Below are 20,608 nucleotides of genomic sequence, written 5' to 3'. Positions count from 1 at the left end.
TGTAATACATACCACAATTCTGTCAATTGTTCATTGTTCTGTTTTATTTTTTAATACTCAGGCTTTCCAAGCACCTATAACTTGGCTTCATGCATATTCTGTGATCAATAAATAAGTACATTAAATATGTAAAAGTAAAAATAAGTTAATATAAGTTTCAGAAAACAAAATTAGAAAACATTTGTCCACCATTAGGATGTAAAGACTTTCTTAAAAAGGACAAGAGGCCTCAAAACATATAGATACTAACAATCTTAAATTTCAAAAATTTAGTTAGAAAAAATATGTAAACAATGTTAAAATATCTATTCTAGATGCTAAGTATGCATATTATCTGCATATTGATAAGAAAAACATAAACAATCCAAGAGAAAACAGGTGAAAAGTACAAATAAGATTTCTGATCAAGTAATTGTAAAAGGAAAAAAAAAAAAAGAAATTGTAAAAGGCAATAAAATGTTTGAATGTGTTTTCAACTTTAAATTGAAGCAATAATGAGACACCATTTCTCCCAAGACATTGACACAATATTAAATGATGATTGCTTCTAATAATAGTAAGAATGCAGAGCCAAAACACTTCTAGTAGAGATGTGATAGATTTAGCCCATTCTAGGGGCGCCTGGGTGGCTCAGCGGTTGAGCGTCTGCCTTCGACTCAGGGCGTGATCCTGGGGTTCTGGGATTGAGTCCCGCATCGGAATTCCTGCATGGAGCCTGCTTCTCCTTCTGCTTGTGTCACTGCCTCTCCCTGTGTGTCTTTCATGAATGAATGAAATAAAATCTAAAAAAAAAAAAAAAAAAAACAGATTTAGCCATTATAGAAAGTAATTTGAAAGTATTTTCCAAAAATTAAAACATAAACATCAATAATTAAAAATAATTAGTAATTCCACTTTTAGAAATATATTATCTAGAAATAAATATATGAGTATATAAACATACAAATAAAAATGTATAGCTCTGTCTATTGAAACATTGCTTATAGTGACAAAACTAAAAATAACATAAATACCCACACAGAAGGAAATGGACTAAAAATTTGTGATACACATTCTTACAAAGAAAAATTGTACAGCTGTTAAGGATGAATTGGTATAACAAAGATGGATTGGTCTGTGTCTATTGAGCTAAAGAGAGGTTTGCAATGTGCTTTGTTGTAAAATGAGGAAAGTAAGTTGCAGAGTAATGTGTATATATACATATATAATATGCCAGATATATATGTATATGCATATATACACATATGGTCTGACAAGTAAATTTTTAAAAAGAATGATAAGAGGGAAATATATTGAAAGGTTAACAAAGGCACAGAAAAAGAATAAAAATGATCATTTTTATCTATCTAGATTTTTTTCATATATTACATTATGTATAAAATTTAATATTTAAAATTAAAAGCAAATGTAATATAGTATATAACACAAAACCTGATTCAAATTTAACCTCCATTGCCAATACCTATGTAACCCTAAGTAAGGTAATTAACCATTCACAAACCTCATCAGCCAAATAGGTGTTAATTTACTATTTTTTTAAAGACTTTTTATTTATTTTAGAGACAGAGGGAGGGACAGAGGAAGAAAGAGGAGATTAGAATCTCTAGCAGAATTCATGCTGAGCATGGAGTCCAAGGCTGGCCAATCCCACCACCCTGAGATTATGACCTGAGCAGAAATCAAGAGTCAGATGTTCAACTGACTGAGCCATACAGATGCCCCCAAATGGGTGTTAATTTTAAAAAGATTTATATAAATAACTTATGAGATATATATATATGGACACAATGTCATTTGATGAATAATGGGTATCATCTCAGTATATTGATTCTTAGGTTACACACATAATAAAGTGAAAGTACTATAACTGAGTAGTGAGATAATAAAAGCAGGGAGAGGTGAAGGAAGAGGAGGGGAGTAAATAAAAGAAAGAAGAGGAAGAGGTAGCAGTTACTATGAACTTGCTATACACCAGGCAATAGGGCAAAGACGTATGCACTAAATCTTTACGATATGTGACTACACATATGAAGTTTCAACAACTAATAATGAGTTAGGTACTATTTTATTTCCAGTTTTAAGAAGTAGTAAACAACTATGAGTTGTAATTTGCCTCACTGTAATAAAAAGCAAAATAAGAATTTCCAGAAAAATTAGTGACCATTGTGGAGTGCCTGGGAAGCTCAGTTGGTTAAGTGTCCAACTCCTGATCTTTCCTCAAGTCATAATCTCAGGGTTGTGGGATCAAGCCCTTCTCGGCATGTAGTCTGCTTGTCTCTCTCCCTCTGCTCACCTACCTGCTCTCTCTCTTTTTAAAATAATTAATTAATTAATTTAAAAAATTAGTGGCCATTGTACCTCAAAGATTATGTATCATCCAAAGGCTAAGATATAGGGATCCCTGGGTGGTTCAGTGGTTTAGTGTCTGTCCTTGGCTGGGACATGATCCTGGAGTCCCGGAATCGAGTCCCACATCAGGCTTCCTGCATGGGGCCTGCTTCTCCTCTGCCTGTGTCTCTGCCTCTCTGTCTCTCTCTGTGTCTCTCATGAATAAATAAATAAATACTTTAAAAAACAAAAACAAAAACAAAAAAATAAAGGCCAAGATATAGTCAATATTTATTCTTTGAATCCTTTGAAGAAATAGTTTATTCCCAATAGCACCATTACTAATTAAAGGGGTTTTTATTTATTCTAGAGGATACTCATTGCTAATGTAGTAATAATTACCATGACCAACTAAATTAATAAAGATTTTTAACAAACAAATTTTTTAAAAGTAAATGAACAGATATTTGAAATAGCAAAATACATTATTTCAATCTAATCATTTCTAAAGGAAATTCTTTGCGATTGAAAGGGAAAGAGCTATTGGAAATAAAATGTTTGCCTTTTCAGTAGAAAATGCAAAAATATTTTTTGATAGAAAGCAAAATGATATGAGTACATTAATATTTTTTCAGTTTTACTTATTTTTGTTAATAGAGGTTAAAAGTGCCAAGAGATATTTAATATTAACAACATTTGTAACAGCATGGGACTTTGCACTTCACCAGCTTCCACCTAGCAAAAATTGTACTGCAAGTACATATTTGTGAGCTTGTTATTTTAGTTAATTATATGCTCGTTTAGAAACCATGATAGAACTGGCAGCTATTATGACTACAAATAAATGTTTATTTTTGTAGTTCTTATTTTATAACATAATAACTAAACAAGAGCTAAGGAAATTTAACCATTAGCCTTTGTGAGTCAGCTAATGCTGCGTATCTTTTAATAGCACTCCTTGTTTGACAGACTTACTAAACATGAGGTTCAAGCAGTTGAAAAATCCACTACAGGAACCAGATACTTAGATTTCTTTTAATAAAAGTAATTTTGTAGGATTTTGCATTTACATATGACAAACTCAATAAGCCTTATTCCCTTAAAAATAAAATTGCCTTATAAAAATAAAAATGATTTAGAAAAAACAATCCTTAAAACTACCAATAATTTGAAAGAATGTGAAACATATTTCCCCCTATTCATAGCTAAAAAGCAAAAAACCTGCAAAGTGAATATTCATTACAAAGTGAATTATGGGATAATAATAAGAAAACAGAAATATATATAATAAAGGTTCAAAATTATATTTCTTAAATGTCAATTTTTTTTCTTTCCAAACTCGTATCCCTTCTCTCAAAGTACTATTATTTGAAAGAGAAAAGGAACGTAGAATGATCTTTAACAAGCAAACCACACTATTATTTGTAATATAGCTTAGCAAAGTAATTTGTTGTTCTGGTAGCAGTATAAAAAGAGAATGGTTTAATTCTGCCTTTCTTCAAGGACACACTTATAATTTTTTTTTTTAATTTAAAAGGTCCTAAGTGAACTCTCATTCTAAATTACATAAGGGTAGTACTTATTTGGAAATTATCCTGGCTGAGAATATAAGCTGAAAACATTTGCCATATCCAGAACTATACTATGAGACATTTTAAAGGAGGTTCTTCAGGCTTAAGTGAAATATAGGATAGAAAAAATAAAGATCACTGGAAATAGCTAATGGGTGATTTTTAACAATCTGTTTTCTCTTATATTAATTTCATTAAAGGAAAATTGAGTACTTAAGCAATAATAACAAGAAAAACAATACATTATGGAGTCTATGATATATATCATATATATAACAAATATATAACAAATACAGCATAAGGGATAAAAAGTAATAAATAAAATTATACTATTATAAGATTATTGCATTATACATTGATTTCATTTTATTCAAAGCTAGAGAGCGATGTTACAGATGCATATTGTAATTCCTAAAGAAAATACTAAAATAAAAATGATTTAATTAACAAACATAACTAAAAAGCTATTAGATGAGATAAAAAAATAAACACCAAAAAAATTCAATTAGTCCAAGAGTCAGGGAAGAAGAAAAATGGAATAAAGAGCAAGTAAAGAACAAATAGCAAGATAGTAGACTCAAGCATATCAATAATTACATCAAAAATTATTTAATTGAAAGAAATTTTTACTAGATTTAAAAAGTAACAGTCAAATACGTTTTACCGGAGAGATATTTTAAAATAGGAATATTGTAGTAGAAGAATATTACTAAGGATGTTTCATAATGATAAGTGAGCCATGTAACAGAAAGCTATAACAATCCTGAATATATATGCAACTAAAAGTATAACTTCAAAATACATTAAAACTGAAAACTCTATAAGGGGCACTCAGCTGGCTTAGTGGTTGAGCATCTTCCTTTGGCTCAGGTCATGATCGCAGGGTCCTGGGATCGAGTCCCACATCAGGCTCCCTACCAGAAGTCTGCTTCTCTATCTGCCTATGTCTATGCCTCTCTCTCTGTGTTTCTCATGAATGAATAAAGAAATAAAATCTTAAAAAAAAATACTCCTTGTAAAAAAAATAAAAGCAACAATGCTAGAAAATTTTAGTGGCTTTCCTCTTAAATTAATGGAATGATAGACAAAAACAGTCTATCAAGTAAAGTTATATTTTATTTAAATAATATCAGTAATCACTTTCACTTAATGAATATGTAAATAACACTAAGCCCACACACGACAAATTAAAAATTATTTCATGTGTACAAAAAATAAGTCTCAATAAAATCAAATATTTTATTTTATTTTATTTTATTTTTTAAGATTTTTTATTTACTCATTTCTGAGAACACATAGGAAAGAGAGGCAGAGACACAGGCAAAGGGAGAAGCAGGCTCCACGCGGGGAGTCCGACGAGGGATGTGATCCCAGGTCTCCAGAATCATGCTGGGGTCAAAGGTGGCACCAAATGGTTGAGCCACCCAGGCTGCCCTAATATCAAAGATTTTATATCAGAGTGTGTTGTGACCACAGTAAACACAACTAAACTAGAAATGTATTTAAGAATTTGTGAGAAAATTCCCAAGTATTTGGAAATTAATCTGTGTTTCACTATATAAGCCTTAGGTCAACAACCTCACAAAGGAAATTAAATATGAGTTCAAAGTGGATGAAAGTAAAAGTAAAATAATAAAAATGTATGAGATGAATCTAAAATAGTGTTTAGCGACAAATCAAAGCTTTAAATGCTTATATTGTGAAAAATAAAATGTAAATCAATGATCTATGCTTCCACTGTACAAAATTACAAAAGAAGACTGCATCAACTGGGAAGTATAAGGAAAAAGGAAATAATAACAATAAAAGTGAAAATACATTAAATAGAAACAAACAAAAAACTACAAAAGTAAATGTTAATTATTTTCTAAAGAATCAGCATAGTTGATCAATCTCTGACTGGACTGAATAGAAAAAACATTGCCAAAATCAGATTCCAAATGAAAAATATTACTGTAGTCTCCACACACATAGCTATTTTTTGTCCATAAATTCAACTGCTTAGACGAAATGGACTTATTTATAGATATAAGAAAATTATCTAAAACTGACACAAGAAAAAAATGAAAAACTCCATATCTAAGAAATTGAATTCATAATTAAATATCTTCTTACAACCTAAATAAGCTTCTTACAACAGAAACAAAAACATTTGGAAATGTTTTTTTCTGTTGAGTCTAGTCAGCGATTGATCAACTATGCTGATTCTTTAGAAAATAATTAACACTTACTTTGTAGATTTTTCTCTGTTTGATTGCTTCTATTTAATTTATTTTCACTTTTATTGTTATTATTTCCTTTTTCTGTATACTTCCCAGTTGATGCAGTCTTCTTTTTAAATATTTTAAAAAGAAATAATACCAATATTAGGCAAATTCTTTCAGAAATTAGCAGAGGAAGAAACATTTCTCAACTCATTTTATGAAGGCAACAAAATCTTGAATTTAAAATCAGACACAACCATTGGAAGAACAGACAATTCTATGTCAATAACAGTCATTTATAGTAATGCAAAAATCTTTAACAAAGTATTGACAAAACAAATCCAGAAACGCAAAATTGAACATTGAAGCATCAGTGTAACTTAAATGAACAAAATAAAAATAAAATGATACAATCATTTCCATGTATGCAGATTTTTATGAAAATTTTAAAAATGTTCTATACATATTTATAAAATTCAGCAGTCATTCAAAGTAAAATTGAAAAAACTCTCAGAAAACTAGAAAGAAAAAATATTTATGATCATGGGTAGGTAAAAAATTTCTTAGGATACAGAAAGATATATAATTACAAATTTCAAAATTGATCAATTTTAACTCATTAAAATAAAAAACTTATGAAAACTAAAAATGCCACTAATGGAATCAATATCTACATCACAATTTGTGAAAGTATAGTTGCAATACCTGTATCTGACGTAGAAATTGTATCCAGAGTATAGAAAGAACATTAATATATCAATAAAAAGACAAGCTTCCAGATAAAATTTGGCAAAGAACTAAGAAAAAAAAAGACCAATTTGCTAAAGATTTTTAAATAGCCAATAAACACCTGAGAATTTATTAAGGATTATTAGTTGCAAATGCAAATTCAAACAACAATAAAATGCCACTGCAATTCTAGTAAGATGACTGAAATGTTAGAATAATAAATTGAAGTGTAGGCATGTATGGGAAACAAATGGAGGAGGCATTCAGTCTTGTGAGAGTGTGAAATGGTACAACTATACTGAGAAGCTTTTTTGGCAATTTCTTATGAATTTAAGCCTATGATGTACAGAAATCTTTCTCTTAGATATCTGCCTGAGAGAAATAAAGACATGTACTTTTTATCATCATTCTTTTTTTAAAGATTTTATTATTTATTTATTTATTTATTTGAGAGCGAAACAGAGACCATGAGCAGGGGGAGGGGCACAGGGCTGAGCCTGACACAGGATCCCTCTATCCCAGGACCCTGTGATCATGATCTGAGCCAAAGGCAAATGCTTAACTAAGTGAGCCACCCAAGTGCCACATTCATCGTCTTTCTTTTTCTGCTTTTGATCGTCCATCTTTTGCTTGTGATTCTAACAAATTTTACACTATGTTTTATCTTACTGAAGAACTCATCTCTTCAATCCAAAACATTATTTATGCTTTTATAATGTTATTTGCAAAAGCAACAACAAATGGAAACTAATACTGGTTAGTATTAGTTAAGGAAACTGGTTAAATAAATTACTCTGTACATAAATGATGAGATATCAGTTCAAATAATAAGAAGTATGTTTTAAAAACATGTTTGAGATAGGAAAATATAACTTAATTTTTCAGCATTATTTGCTACAACTGCAGTCTCATCCTAAAAACGATCTCAGTTGGCCTCAGGACGCCATACTCCTATGGCTTTTCTCCATTAAAATGTGCTCCTTCTGTGTTCTTTGTTGGTTTCTTTCCCTCTAAATGTTAAAGAACTTGGTCAGGACTTAGTCTTCATAGCTCTATATTTCTCTATCAAAACCCAGTCTTTAGTGATCTCATGCTTTTCATTACTTTAAATATACTTATACATGAAAGACCACCAAAATTACCTCCAGCCTGCACATGTCCCTGAACTCCAAATGCTTACCCCCCTTAACAATAACATCTTTACTCAGATGCTTATTAGGTATCTCAAACTTTTCATGACAAAGACAAAGTTCAGTTTATCTCCTCCCTAACATTCTACATCTCAGTAAACAGCTCCACAATCCATCTATTTATTCAGATTCAAATTTTCCTCTTTCTTGCTTGCTTCTATACCTTATATCTATTCAATTAAATCCTCTTGGCTCTATTTTTAAAATATATCTCCAAATTAACCATTTTTCTTCACGTTGACTGCTACCATCTAATTCAAGCCTTTTATTCTCCCTTATGCTTCTTAATAGCCTCCTAACCGATGTCTCTGCTTCTCCTTCTGGACCCTGCATTCTACTTTGCACTAGGCAGAGTGAATTTACTTAACATTATTTAACATAATATTATGTCACTACCTTGATCTAATATCCTCCGATGAAAGAAATCCAAAGATTTTTACAGATCCTTCTTTATAGATTACAATTAATCTGGCCTTAACATTTATTTCTAGAGTCGTATATTTTCTCATTTTTTTACAATAATCATACAATCATTTATTGCTGCTGAAAAAATAAAGAATATGTACAAAGCAGTTTGGCAAGGTAAGATGGTAAAAACAGTTAACAGATATAAAAAGAAAAGAACATTTAGGAGGAGATAAAAGAAATGAGAAGCAGTTCTATTGCAATACATGAATATTTTATTTCTAGAAGAGTGAAATTAATAAGAATGTACAGAAAGAATCTGTCAGGTGAATACCTATTATCTTTTATTGTACATGACTATAATTGTTGTTACCTGGTTTATTTCATAATATCCAAGCGCTTATGAAATTTTTGTGTTTATATTCATAATATTAAAAAGATAGAAGACATTCTCAGGAATATCATTATTAGGACTGACCACATTGAAAACCTACATTGAAAATAAAAGCTAAATTACTATGACATTAAACTCATCATGTATAAATTACAATTAATGCAAATACTTAGTATTTTTTATTTTCCAGTCATTTTAAGTAAATAGAAACTAAGAATAAATTTTGAAATGATATGGTTTGTATGACCTCATAAATTTATCGTGGACTCCTAGTATATTAGAGATTTAAAGAAACTTAAGATCCCTTCTGGGATACTTCTTTCTATGTCCCATAAGAAAACTGAGACCCAAAGAGCAGAAGCCACCTTCTAAATTTGCACAGCTAGGTATTAATAAAACAAATGCTTGAAGTTAGCATCATCCTACAAATTAATCTGTTGCTTATCCGTGAATAAACCATAATGTTCTATTTCCTTATATTGTTACCATTACCCATACTTTGGCCACATTGTTCTTACATAAGCTTTCTGAATAACTTCTTAATCCAATGTCCATAGTCGTGACACAGGAAAACAATAGCCATTGTTGCTGGGGTGAGATTATAGCATCAATCACACTGTCTTTATGTTTAATTCCCACTCCATTCCCATATTAGTAGTTGCCAAAAATCATGCATTGTCTCAACCAGTATGAAGAGGATTAAAGGAAAGAAGAATGGAATGACTAAAAGACAGTCACCCACTTATTTTCCAGTCAGAGCTGTCATAGTATTGTATGCTCTCAAAGTAGGAAGCAATCTTAAAGACCATGTAGTGTAATTTCACGAGATGTCTGTGAATATCTACAGCATCCTTGCTGGGGTTTCTAGGTAATGATTGAACACATTTTTGTGAAAATAAAACAATTACCTCTTAAGACATCTCATAGCTTTGAATAATGCTGTTACAAATTTTAAATTCTAAAATGACTTTAAATGTGTTCAAATCATTTTCTCCCTCTGATCATAATTTATTATTTGTTCTCTTTACAGATAGATACTTGTAAAGAAGGGTATGTATGTGAGATTGGAGATAAACAATTGAGATGAATAATTGAAATCTGAATAGAGTCCCAAATCATTATCACCCCATAATAGCAATAATAATAATTTTATTATATTTAGGAATTAAGACAATTCACTTTGGTTCAAATTTTGTAAAAAATTTTAAGCACAGTATTTCATTTTACTCTACAAAAAGCTTATGAGGTAATATTATCAGTCTCAGTTTCTGAGATTTAGAAAGGTTAAATAACTTGCAGTTAGTAAAGTAGTGCAATTTGATTTCAGAGTCTTTGCACTTCAGCCACTTCCAAATATTAATACAATACCCTATTAATGTAAATTGATATTAAATTTGCCTTTTTACTAGGCACCTCACACACTTATATTGAGCTTAGTATTGCTTATAAAAGAAAAACAACAATAAAAACAAGAGAAAATGAAAAATGTCTAATGCTCATTAACATAGAAGGTTCTAACAAAAATTCCACTTCAACATTTTTTACAATTTCTACTTAAAAAATAATAAGCTGACTTAGAATGTATGTAATTCTCTACTCCTGTAGACTTTCTATGTCTTTTGTACTGTCTTTGTTGTTACAGAAATATTTTCAGTCTCATAAGTTGAGATTGTCATTATGAAAACTTCACAAATAAACATACTGACATACGGATTTGAGATAATTTTTGTTCTTGCCTAAAACATCAAAATATTTCATCATTCAAACAATGATGACATATGATTTGCTTATTTCTTTAGCAGAAGAATGACTGTTCCCAAAATTGTAATTGAATATTTCTTTGATCTTTAGCCATTACCTATTTTTTTCCTCCTGAAATCACAGAAAAATGCCAACTACAAAAGTTTATATCCTACCTGGTTGTGAGTTTTGCACTCCATGTCATGTAATTAGTTTCTTGTATAAGTTTTGTAATCTTGTTAAGACAATTTACTTGGTATCTTCACCTTTGAAGTTGTTAGGTTTTAAAACATGTATATTTTCTTTGGGAGTAACAATTATTCTCAAATGCTTCCGTCATCTTAAAAAAATAAGAAAAAACTTTTCTAAACATTTTTCAAATATCTGATATTTGAAAGCTAATAGATCTAATTTTAATTGCATGCTATCTTTATAATTCCAACAAAGACATACAAAATAAATCTACTTTCAATTATTTCAATGTTTAATGGGTACATGTCAAAGAGTAAAAGAAAGAAGTCATTTATCATATAGGTAAAGCTATAAAATTTGAGATAATTTTGCATGTGCAATTTTTAGTCACCCTAATTCTTTTCTTAACAAATATTTATGATGCCTTAATACTGAAGGCAGGAAAGTCTATGTCATCTATGTTTCATGTACCATAGAGTGTCTCCACTTATAGTAGGAGGTCTTAGTCTAACACTACCTTAGAATAGAATTTAGCTCTACATCACAAATTACTCTAATGTAAGTTATTCTAATGTCCATGTTTCCATTATGGAGCAATTAGAATTCTCACATAGATTTTTAGATTCTAATTTTTAACAATGTGTTTTTTTATGAGCTCATCTATGCTGGCAATCTTAAACTACTTGGAACAAAAAAAAATTGTTCTTACATCAGTCAACACTAAAAAGAATAAGGAATATAGTAATATATTTAAACATCTAAAGTTACTTGAAATTTTTAATTATACTTTTTGTACAATGTGGTATTACACTTAGATGTCTTCAGATATAAGAACCTCAGCAAAAAGATAATTGGTTTTAACTTCTCAAATATACAAAATAAGAACTTGAATTTTTCCCCTAGAATTGTAAAAAAAAAAAAAAGAACACTCTGTTTTCCACTATTTTCTGTAGCCTCCAGATACTAACTATCCATTCCTTCTCTACCCCATGTTAGCTACTCCATTTGATTATTGTGCCCTGAAGGTTTTATATCATCTGTTGTGATTAAAACATTATTATTTTTTACATTGAATAAAAAAAGGTTATTTGAGTATAGCAGCAATTCATTTATTTCTCCCCTAAGGATATGTGATATTTACCTATTTAACTTATGTAACAACAAAACTTAGTAGAAAAAGCAGAGAAGGGATGGAAATTTACAAAGCTAAAATAGAGTCTCTGAAAAAGGACAGGATAATGGAAGAAGGGTTTCTTATGTTTCCTGAAAGAGATTTAGTTTTGTTTTTTGTAACATTGTTACCTTTCCCAACTTGATTAGAGCCAAAAGACTGATGTGTCTCTTAACTTTTATTTACCCCTCCTGAAAGTCTTGGTCCATTCACACATACACCCTTCCCATTTGAGAACCTATAGTAAATTACACATTAACATTCTAGTAGGTTACTGGATTTTCTTGTTCTTCTGAGTGAGATATAAATGCTAAGAATTTTACAAATACTTCATTGGATGTGTTAGTAAATGGATATGTAGATTAACATCTTCACATTTCTGTATTTTTTTTTTAATTTTGAGAAAGAATAGTTTTGAATTCTAAGTTAGAATTTACTAAAAGTCTATATGATTTTTTCACCCTGACAGCATTTTTTAGACAAAAATCTTTATTGATAGTTTGAATAATTATCATTTCACCCAAATCTTCCAGTGCAGAAGTTACCCTCATTAGAATATTTACCTGAAGCATTTTCAGTTTCTATGATGCTTAACATTGTAAAAAAGTGAGTGGAGTAAAGAGAGTCAAACCACAAATAAAAAGAATTCTTTCATCTGTTTTTTATCTTTTTTTTCCTTTGGTTTTATTACAGAGATCTGATTTTATGGTGTTCATATGTGCTGATAATTTGAAAATAATTAACCACAAGCTTTAATGGTGTTAATAAGCCTTCTCAGATCTCTCATATGACTAATGTAAGCAGCAATATGTAAAGTCTAATATTGTCTCTCAGTGGTTCTCTAATTTGAGCAAATATTAGCGTAATCTGGAAGATGTGTTGAAACAGATCTGGGTTGGGACCCAAGAGTTATTATTTCTAACAGTTATTTATTTCTGTCATTTGGGGATCACACTTTGAGAATCACTGACCAATTTGTTAATCATGGTCATTTTAAACCAGTACTTAATTAACCAGAGGGAACAGAATATGCAAATATCTATATCTATGGAAAACATATCCATGCATTACAATTTTCTCTGTATCTTGATGCCTAGTGAACCACAAACACGAGAAAGAGAAAAAATTCATAATAGAAATTAAGATAATTTTTTTAAAAAATCAGAAACTTTGAGAGAAAGAAATCACCTTTGATGAAAGTGCTGCTTTATTATAAAGATAAGTCATTGAACATTTACTACAAAATCAGATTCAGTCACTTCTATAGTGAGAGCTGAGGGAGAAAACTTGTTATGTTGGCCAACATGGTACTTCCATTCAGCAGAGCCAACTGCATACCAAGTGATTGTTCTGATTGAATAATTTTTCAGTAAAGAACTGCTCTTTGTTGCCCATTCTGGTTTAAAGTTGAAACTGAGTAAAGATTTCATGTATTTACTACTGAGTTGGATGAATAAAAGTAGGAGAAAGTAGAAGAGCCTTGAAGATAATTTTCAGATAAATAAATTTAAAGATTTAGCAATAGAATCTAGAGGTAATAAAGTAAATTCTCAAGAAAGTTATTCCAAAACACATAATATTGCTTATGGAAAACACAATTGCATGGTGTAAAACCAATGTTTATTCTTTTTTTTTTTTTTTAAAGTATTTATTCACTTGAGAGAGGGAGAGAGAGAGAAAGAGAGAGCAGTGGGGAGAGGCAGATGGAGAAACAGATTCCCCACTGAGCTGACCCGAATTTGGGGCTGGATCCCATGGGCTCAATCCCACGACCTGGAGATCATGACCTGAGCTGAAGGCAGACATTTAACATCTGAGCCACCAGGTGCCCTACCAATATTTATTCTTAAAATTGTTTCTAGAAATGCTGGAGAAAGCATAGCAAGTCCTTCTGAGTACTGTTTTCTGATAGAAAATGCTATAAAAGGATAATCTCAAACTCTTCAAAGATTCATCACTCTTATTAACACTTATTCTATATACTAATAAAAAAATTATACTTGTTTGTAAAAATGTCACTTGTTAATAAAACCATTTATAAAATACCCTAAAGAAAAATGTGTAAGGCAGTTCTGCTAGCTTCCTTGCTAATTGCTAGCACAGCCAGATACTCTGATACTTTCAGGCTTTGCACCAGCATTTCTCTGTCAGGAACTTTCTTACCAGAGATTTATACTTGGTTAAGTTTTTCATCCATCTCTTCAGTAAGACCATTCCTAAAGTAGCAGAACCCTGTTACTTTCATCCTATCCTACCCCACTTGATTTATTTTTAGGGCTTATTATATTTCAATGAATCTGTAACATATCATGTATAAGAAGTACCATCAGTTTGAAACACTGCGGCTTTGGAATATGTACATAAATTCTCTAATACTCCTCCCTTTAAAAGATTAACCGAATTCCCATCCTCTTCAATGAGAGCCAGACTACATTAATGAATAAAATGTTTAGAAGTGACAATGAGTCTGAGTCTCTTGAGTGGCCTGCTGTGAGAAAAGTCAGCAACCTTAGATACTCATGAAGCCTATTAAGAGGCCAACAGAGGAAGTGAGCCTTCCTTCTAAGAAGGAAGCACTAACTTCTGAGCCCTTGAGTCACCTTGAATCAAAAGGTTTCGTTCCAACCAAGCTTTCAGATGACCGCAGTCTCAGCTAACATTCTGATTACAATTTCATGAGAGAAGACACATGAAAGCTGTCCAGCAAAGCAACTCCATAATTCCTGCCTCATAGAAACTGTGAGGTTAATATGGTTATTGTTATTTTGAAGCATTAAATTTTATAGTATACTATTACAAATCAATAGCTAATACAATCACTATTGAAAAAGTACTACCCATTTTACTAACAAAATCCTCTCTTAATGCCTACAATTGCCATTTTATATTTAACAAAAGAGACCTTTGAAACTAAATTAGGCCTATACCTTAATCATGTATCACTCTCTTACGTACTCATAGAAGAAAAATGCAAATGAAAGAAATTAGTGAAGATATACCTAAAACTTCATTTTAATATCCAATTTCTCTACCTATTACTTAATATTATACTTAATATTATCAACATCTGTGTTTTTCAACATAACACAATATGTAGTGACATGAGGAGTTAGGGTTTTCTACACTATTGTCTCTAAGATTTTCTTCTCAGCAGTTCACCCTCATTATGTAACTTTTGTTGGCGGTGTTTTCTCAATCTCACAATGCTGTCAGACAATAAGAATTATATTAATTTCATATCCTGCTCAATAGTTATAAGATGTATCTGCATTTAGAGAATAAATATTTTTTAAAAGTATCTTCAAATTAATGCAATAAAGTATGTATAAATATACTTATTGATTAGTTGGAATCATCCCTGCTAGAAAGTAAAAAACAAAGACTTTGTCTTGTGCACAATTATTCCCCAGCTTATCACAGTGCTTGGGACATCACAGGTGCCAAATAAATATTTATCCAATGACTGAATGAATACACACATATACATAAAATTTGTGAATAATACATACTAAATATGAACATTCTCTGGTTTATCTACATGACCTTTACAAAATTTTAGGTAACAATTATAATAAATTGTGTTTCTAAGTTGAAAAAGTTTATAATTAAAATTTTGAACATTACCTTAGGATAACTTAAGATAACTATTTTATTTGGTACTTTATTACTATTCAACATTCTAATAGCTATCAGTTTTATAGGAAACAGATGCGTTAGCTCATGAAACTTTTAATAGAAGTTCTTTTCAAGCAACCCTAAAACTCTCCATTTGAATTTACCTTAATCCTTGTAATCTGATATACTATAGATTTACATAAAATAAGTGCTTGGGGCAGCCCAGGTGGCTCAGCAGTTTAGCGTGGCCTTCACCCAGGATGTGATCCTGGAGATCCAGGATCGAGTCCCACATCGTTGGGTTTGCTGGGTGGAGCCTGCTTCTCCCTCTGCCTGTGTCTCTGCCCTCTCTCTGTGTCTCTCATGAATAAATAAATAAAATCTTAAAAAAAAAAAAAGTGCTTAAACAAAGTATTATCTCATTTTAAAATTTTCCAAGTTAGGTGGAGGATATAGAGGAAGCTTCTACTTTAAAGTATGCTCCATTTTAAAGTTTAAAAAAATTATGCTCCATTTTGCATTCGTAGAGTACCAACTTGTGACTACTTTCACCTCTGTATAAGCCAGATCTTTTCCATGTCTACGTTTAGGACACTCTATCAGAAATATTAATTATCCTTTGTGGCATGGCACACACTTTCCAGGAACCATGCCCATTTTGCAGAAAAATTATGTTTTCATCACCTAAAGGTTGACTAGGTAGTTGGGATACAAAGGCCAGTTCCCAACAAATGATGCCTACCAAAGGGCTTTTCTGTGTAGAGTGACCACAATTAATTATAGTTTTGCAGTTCCATAAAGCTCAAGATAATATACCTGAAATGAAAAGGCTTCCCTGGAAAAGGCAAGTAAAAGGTATACTGGTTGAGTGGAATGTTAATATATTAATGAAATTGATGACATAAGTGATTTATTTCGTTGACAGAATTTAGAATGAGATTCATTTATCATTATCCCATAGTCATTCATCAGCAGTACATTGCCCCAAGCATTTAGCCTCCTGTTAGCTGTTTAAGTTTTCTTTGTAGTAATTATACTGGAAAAGAATATGCTGTTTGTGGTCCACTTGATTATAAATAAAATATAAAGAAAATTAATATTTTATGGAAAATAATCTTTTATCTTCTTCAAGTGATAATTCTATTACTTTGTTTCACATATTTTATATTGCTCTATCTTCTATCCTACAAAAATTATCTAGTTTGAAAAGATAATTAATTTTAATTCTACAGTAATACTCTTCTCTTCAAAAGGAAGTATGATAATAAAGCCCCTGGTAAAACTGGATGAATTTTAGATAATGTCTACTCAGTATGTAAGATACTGAAGACATAACCAGATAACTATCAATAAGTTGCCAGCATGCGCACACGCATGTTCACACACCCACACACACATCTCAGAGATACCAGGATACCAGTTTCCAGTTTTGCCTGGAAACTGCTCTACATCCCCAAAGTTGAAGCCCCAAAAAGACTCACTTTGGAGTTGGAAAGTTTCAGTGAGACTATCTCAAAGCAGAGACAGATTGGAATGTAAAATAGCATTCAGACAACTAGCCAGAATTTATGATATTTAGATCAAGTCCTGAAAATATGGCACCTGAAGATCATACTTTATAGGTTAAACTTAATACTCTTACTGTCTAATTTGCTCAAATCAGGAATAAACATGACTATTTCCTCTTTATCATTAAGGAAATTTTCCTGAGAGGATTCCTGAGTTGTCTTTCAATATTAGTCTGTCTAAATCCCTTTCTATCTCTTAGTAATTAACAAATAATACATACAGGATAATTTATTGCAGTAGATATTTTTAAGTGAGGTCTTTCTTAAACTTAGTCATAACAAGATATTAATTTGCATTGAAAACAATGTAATTCAATTATTTTAAAAATGAGAAGACCCCAAAATATGGATATGTATAATGTACTGTAGTATCCCACCATAAAGAGATAAAATGGGGTAGGGAATTAGATAGAAAATCTAGATGATGACAGAAAACCTTCACAAAAGAGATTAATTTTGATTTTTGAAATGAGTAGGACTGTATCAGACAGTAAATGTTGGGTTGAAGATATCCTTACCATATGGCATAAAGGTTTTGAGATAACATGGGGAACAGTGAGAAGTTCAATGGAAAGACAAAATAGGTTGCATGATGGAAGATATATGGATACATGGGAATATAATATAAGTACCTAAATAAAGGGTACATTTATGGATTGGTAAGGAATATAGGGTGCATGATGGAGGAGGTCACATAGATGAATGAGAAGAGAATGTAGGGTTCATGGAGGCAAACCTGTGAAGAAAAGTTGTTGCAAAAACATGAAGACCATGTAAATACTACTACAGAGTTTTGATTTTATCCTTCAGGGAATGAGCTACCAATCTTATACTAAGAAAGAAATGATGAAATACGTTGATTATGGAAAGTTCATCCTAACAGCTATATGAAGAGTAGTTATGAAACCAGCAGTGGTTAGGCCATCCAAATAGTCGAAGCAAAACTTTTAGACATCTTACAGGGCTCAACACTCCAAGACATAAATCCCTAATCTCAGAATTTTAAGCACTAGGACTTGGAAAAGCATTATGTGACTAAATTTTTGTCAGGTCATTTTAGGTCATAACATAAATTTTTTTACTAGAGAGTATATTAACATAAAGAGACAATGGTAAGGTCAAAACACATCTACTAACCAAAAACATGTTAGTTTCTCACCTCATGAACTTGACACCAGAATTGGAAACATATATTTTCAACAAAGCCAACATATTTTTAAAATATGCATTTTTTAGTGATACTGGAATTAAAGCATTATGTTAGATGGTAAGACATCAAGTTAGATGCAGAGGCAGGGGTGGAAATGGAATAAGGATCATGAAGTAAAAATGAAGGGAAAGAAAAGAGTTATTGGCAGATGTTACAGCCTTTGCATTTCCATTGTTATTTCCTCAATAGTGTCATTGTTTTTCTTGCCATTTTAAAACTTATTAGTGTAGTTGGAAGGGAGAAATAATTTAAAAACCCAAGCACTGATAATCTTAGTGACAAAAGGCCTCTATGAGATGAGAATGAAAGGAACCAGGAAACATTTCTGTGCTGATCTACTTGACCTGAATGCTTTATGTATTACTGACTGATTAGATCAGTTCCTGGTGCTACTGGAGTTTAAAATAATGGCTGAGAAAATGAGAATGAGTCTTAAATTTACTGATAATTTTGGCAAATGTTGAAATCTGGTCCATGTACAGCTTAGCCCAATATGCTTCAGTGGTTTTTAACATACAATGTAGCTTTAAGATTTTTTCGCCCCAGATAGAAATTGTCTGCCTTACCTTTAGCGAAATTGTATCCTCAATAAAAGATAAGATTAAAAGAAATAAGCACAATGCTTATAAATTTGTATTAAGAGAGACTGCAAGGATGCTTAAAATGTATCTTTAAACCTAAGTGCAAAATTTCCATACATACCTTGAAATATGTATTGGGGTATTAAATGTGCTCAGTAAGCTAAGCAATGTGTTAGATAATTAATAAACATTTAACAGCATTGATTTTTATAGCCTGCTTTATTGAACTTCTTATCAGTATTGAGCAGATGGGTCATAACTATGAAAAATTATATTTTAAACACGATTACTATATGTGAATTATATTTGAAAAATGTTCAGTGAAGCATTTACAAATGTAATTTAATGCACAGAGCAAGACCCCAAAGTTAAAGTATTTTCTTGCATTAAATACCAAAGTACTTAACTGATGTATAAAGAACATTATGGAATTGTTTAAAATAATTTGAAATGAAAAAGTAGTCCCCCATGTGAAAGCATAAAGTAGTATGTGCAATGTCAACAAGGACTAAACAACTTGATTGATTTTTGTTTTACTTAGTATACAAAAAATCCATTCTCATTAGTCTTTACAATCATCTTTAGTATTTATTAACAATTAGGTTTGAAATTTTGAGTGCTGTAAAAATTTGTACAACTAAGATAAAAATCTTTCTGAATGACAGTCACTTTTTAATGTTAAATCATAATGAAAATACACATACACACACGCATGTATGCATGAATATCAAACGTTAATTGAGCCTTGTCACAGAATTGAGAAAATGTGAAAAAAATCTAAAAATTTTGTATTTTTGATTAAATTATTTGTTAATAATATTTACATATTTCACTCTTTGGTTTATTGTGACACAAACATTTTTTTATAATGAAATAAAGAACAGGTATATTTTTTTCAATAAAGGATACTAAGACCAAAACAAGTCATAATTTAATCTATCACAATTTTTAAGAAAAGTAAACAGCCTTTAGGATTATTCTGAATTATCTGCACTTCCTGGTATTCAAACCTTGTGTTGTCCCTGCCCACAGTGTACCAGAGTTGGTTTATATGACAAGTACCTTTTGGCAAAAGTGATAGTATGTCACTTTTGAGATTTGATTATAAAAAGACTGTGGCTTTCATCTTACAGTCTTTCTCTCTCCTTTTCTCTAATCATTCATTCTCAGAGAATCCAGATTGCGTGCTAAGAAACTCCAGAAAAGATCACTGTAGCAAGGAATTGAAGTCCTTGGCTAACACCCAGCAAAAAACTGAGGCCTGTCAATAACCATGAGAGAGAATTTGGAAGTGAATCAAGTTTGCAGATAAAATGGTAACCACATTTTTGAGACTTTGAATCAGAACCACTTAGTTAAGCCTTTCTTAGATTTCTGATTCACAGAAACTATAATAATAAATATGTATTATTTTAGGTTGTTGACTTTTGCTGTTGTTAGTAATTGATTAATACACCAAATGACATACTTAGCCAGTAGTACTTAAGAAGCATAATGCTTGAGAGGATGTACATAAAAGAATGGGATCACAATCTTATTGCATTTACAATCTAGTTTTAAAAATTGAGATATATACAAATAATGTGATCTAATATAGAAAAAATGTGCAAATGTGTACCAAAATAATATTAAGGAAATGACATTGAAACACAGGCAATAGAATCATTTTGTTGAGGGCTTACATACAGTCTTCTAGAAAAGCTGTCAGTA

General features: G+C 31.0%; 1 long non-coding RNA gene across 3 annotated transcripts in view; it reads right to left on the bottom strand.

The window, feature by feature from the left end:
• Positions 1-498: 498 nt before the first annotated feature.
• The window catches only part of LOC140609524 (uncharacterized), a 167,232-nt gene continuing 147,122 nt past the window's right edge, over positions 499-20,608 (bottom strand). For 2 of the 3 annotated variants that reach the window (XR_012011331.1, XR_012011332.1), the window contains 2 exons: positions 10,738-10,901; positions 8,786-8,917 (listed from right to left, as the gene is read on the bottom strand). This is a non-coding gene — a long non-coding RNA (uncharacterized lncRNA). Of the gene's footprint in view, positions 783-8,785; positions 8,918-10,737; positions 10,902-20,608 lie in introns of those variants that run through there. The other variant, XR_012011333.1, reaches the window with a different exon arrangement.

Source organism: Canis lupus, chromosome 18 (genome assembly GCF_048164855.1).
Source record: "Canis lupus baileyi chromosome 18, mCanLup2.hap1, whole genome shotgun sequence".
NCBI classification, from domain to species: Eukaryota; Metazoa; Chordata; class Mammalia; order Carnivora; family Canidae; genus Canis; species Canis lupus.
This window is presented reverse-complemented; position numbering and strand designations above follow the sequence as displayed.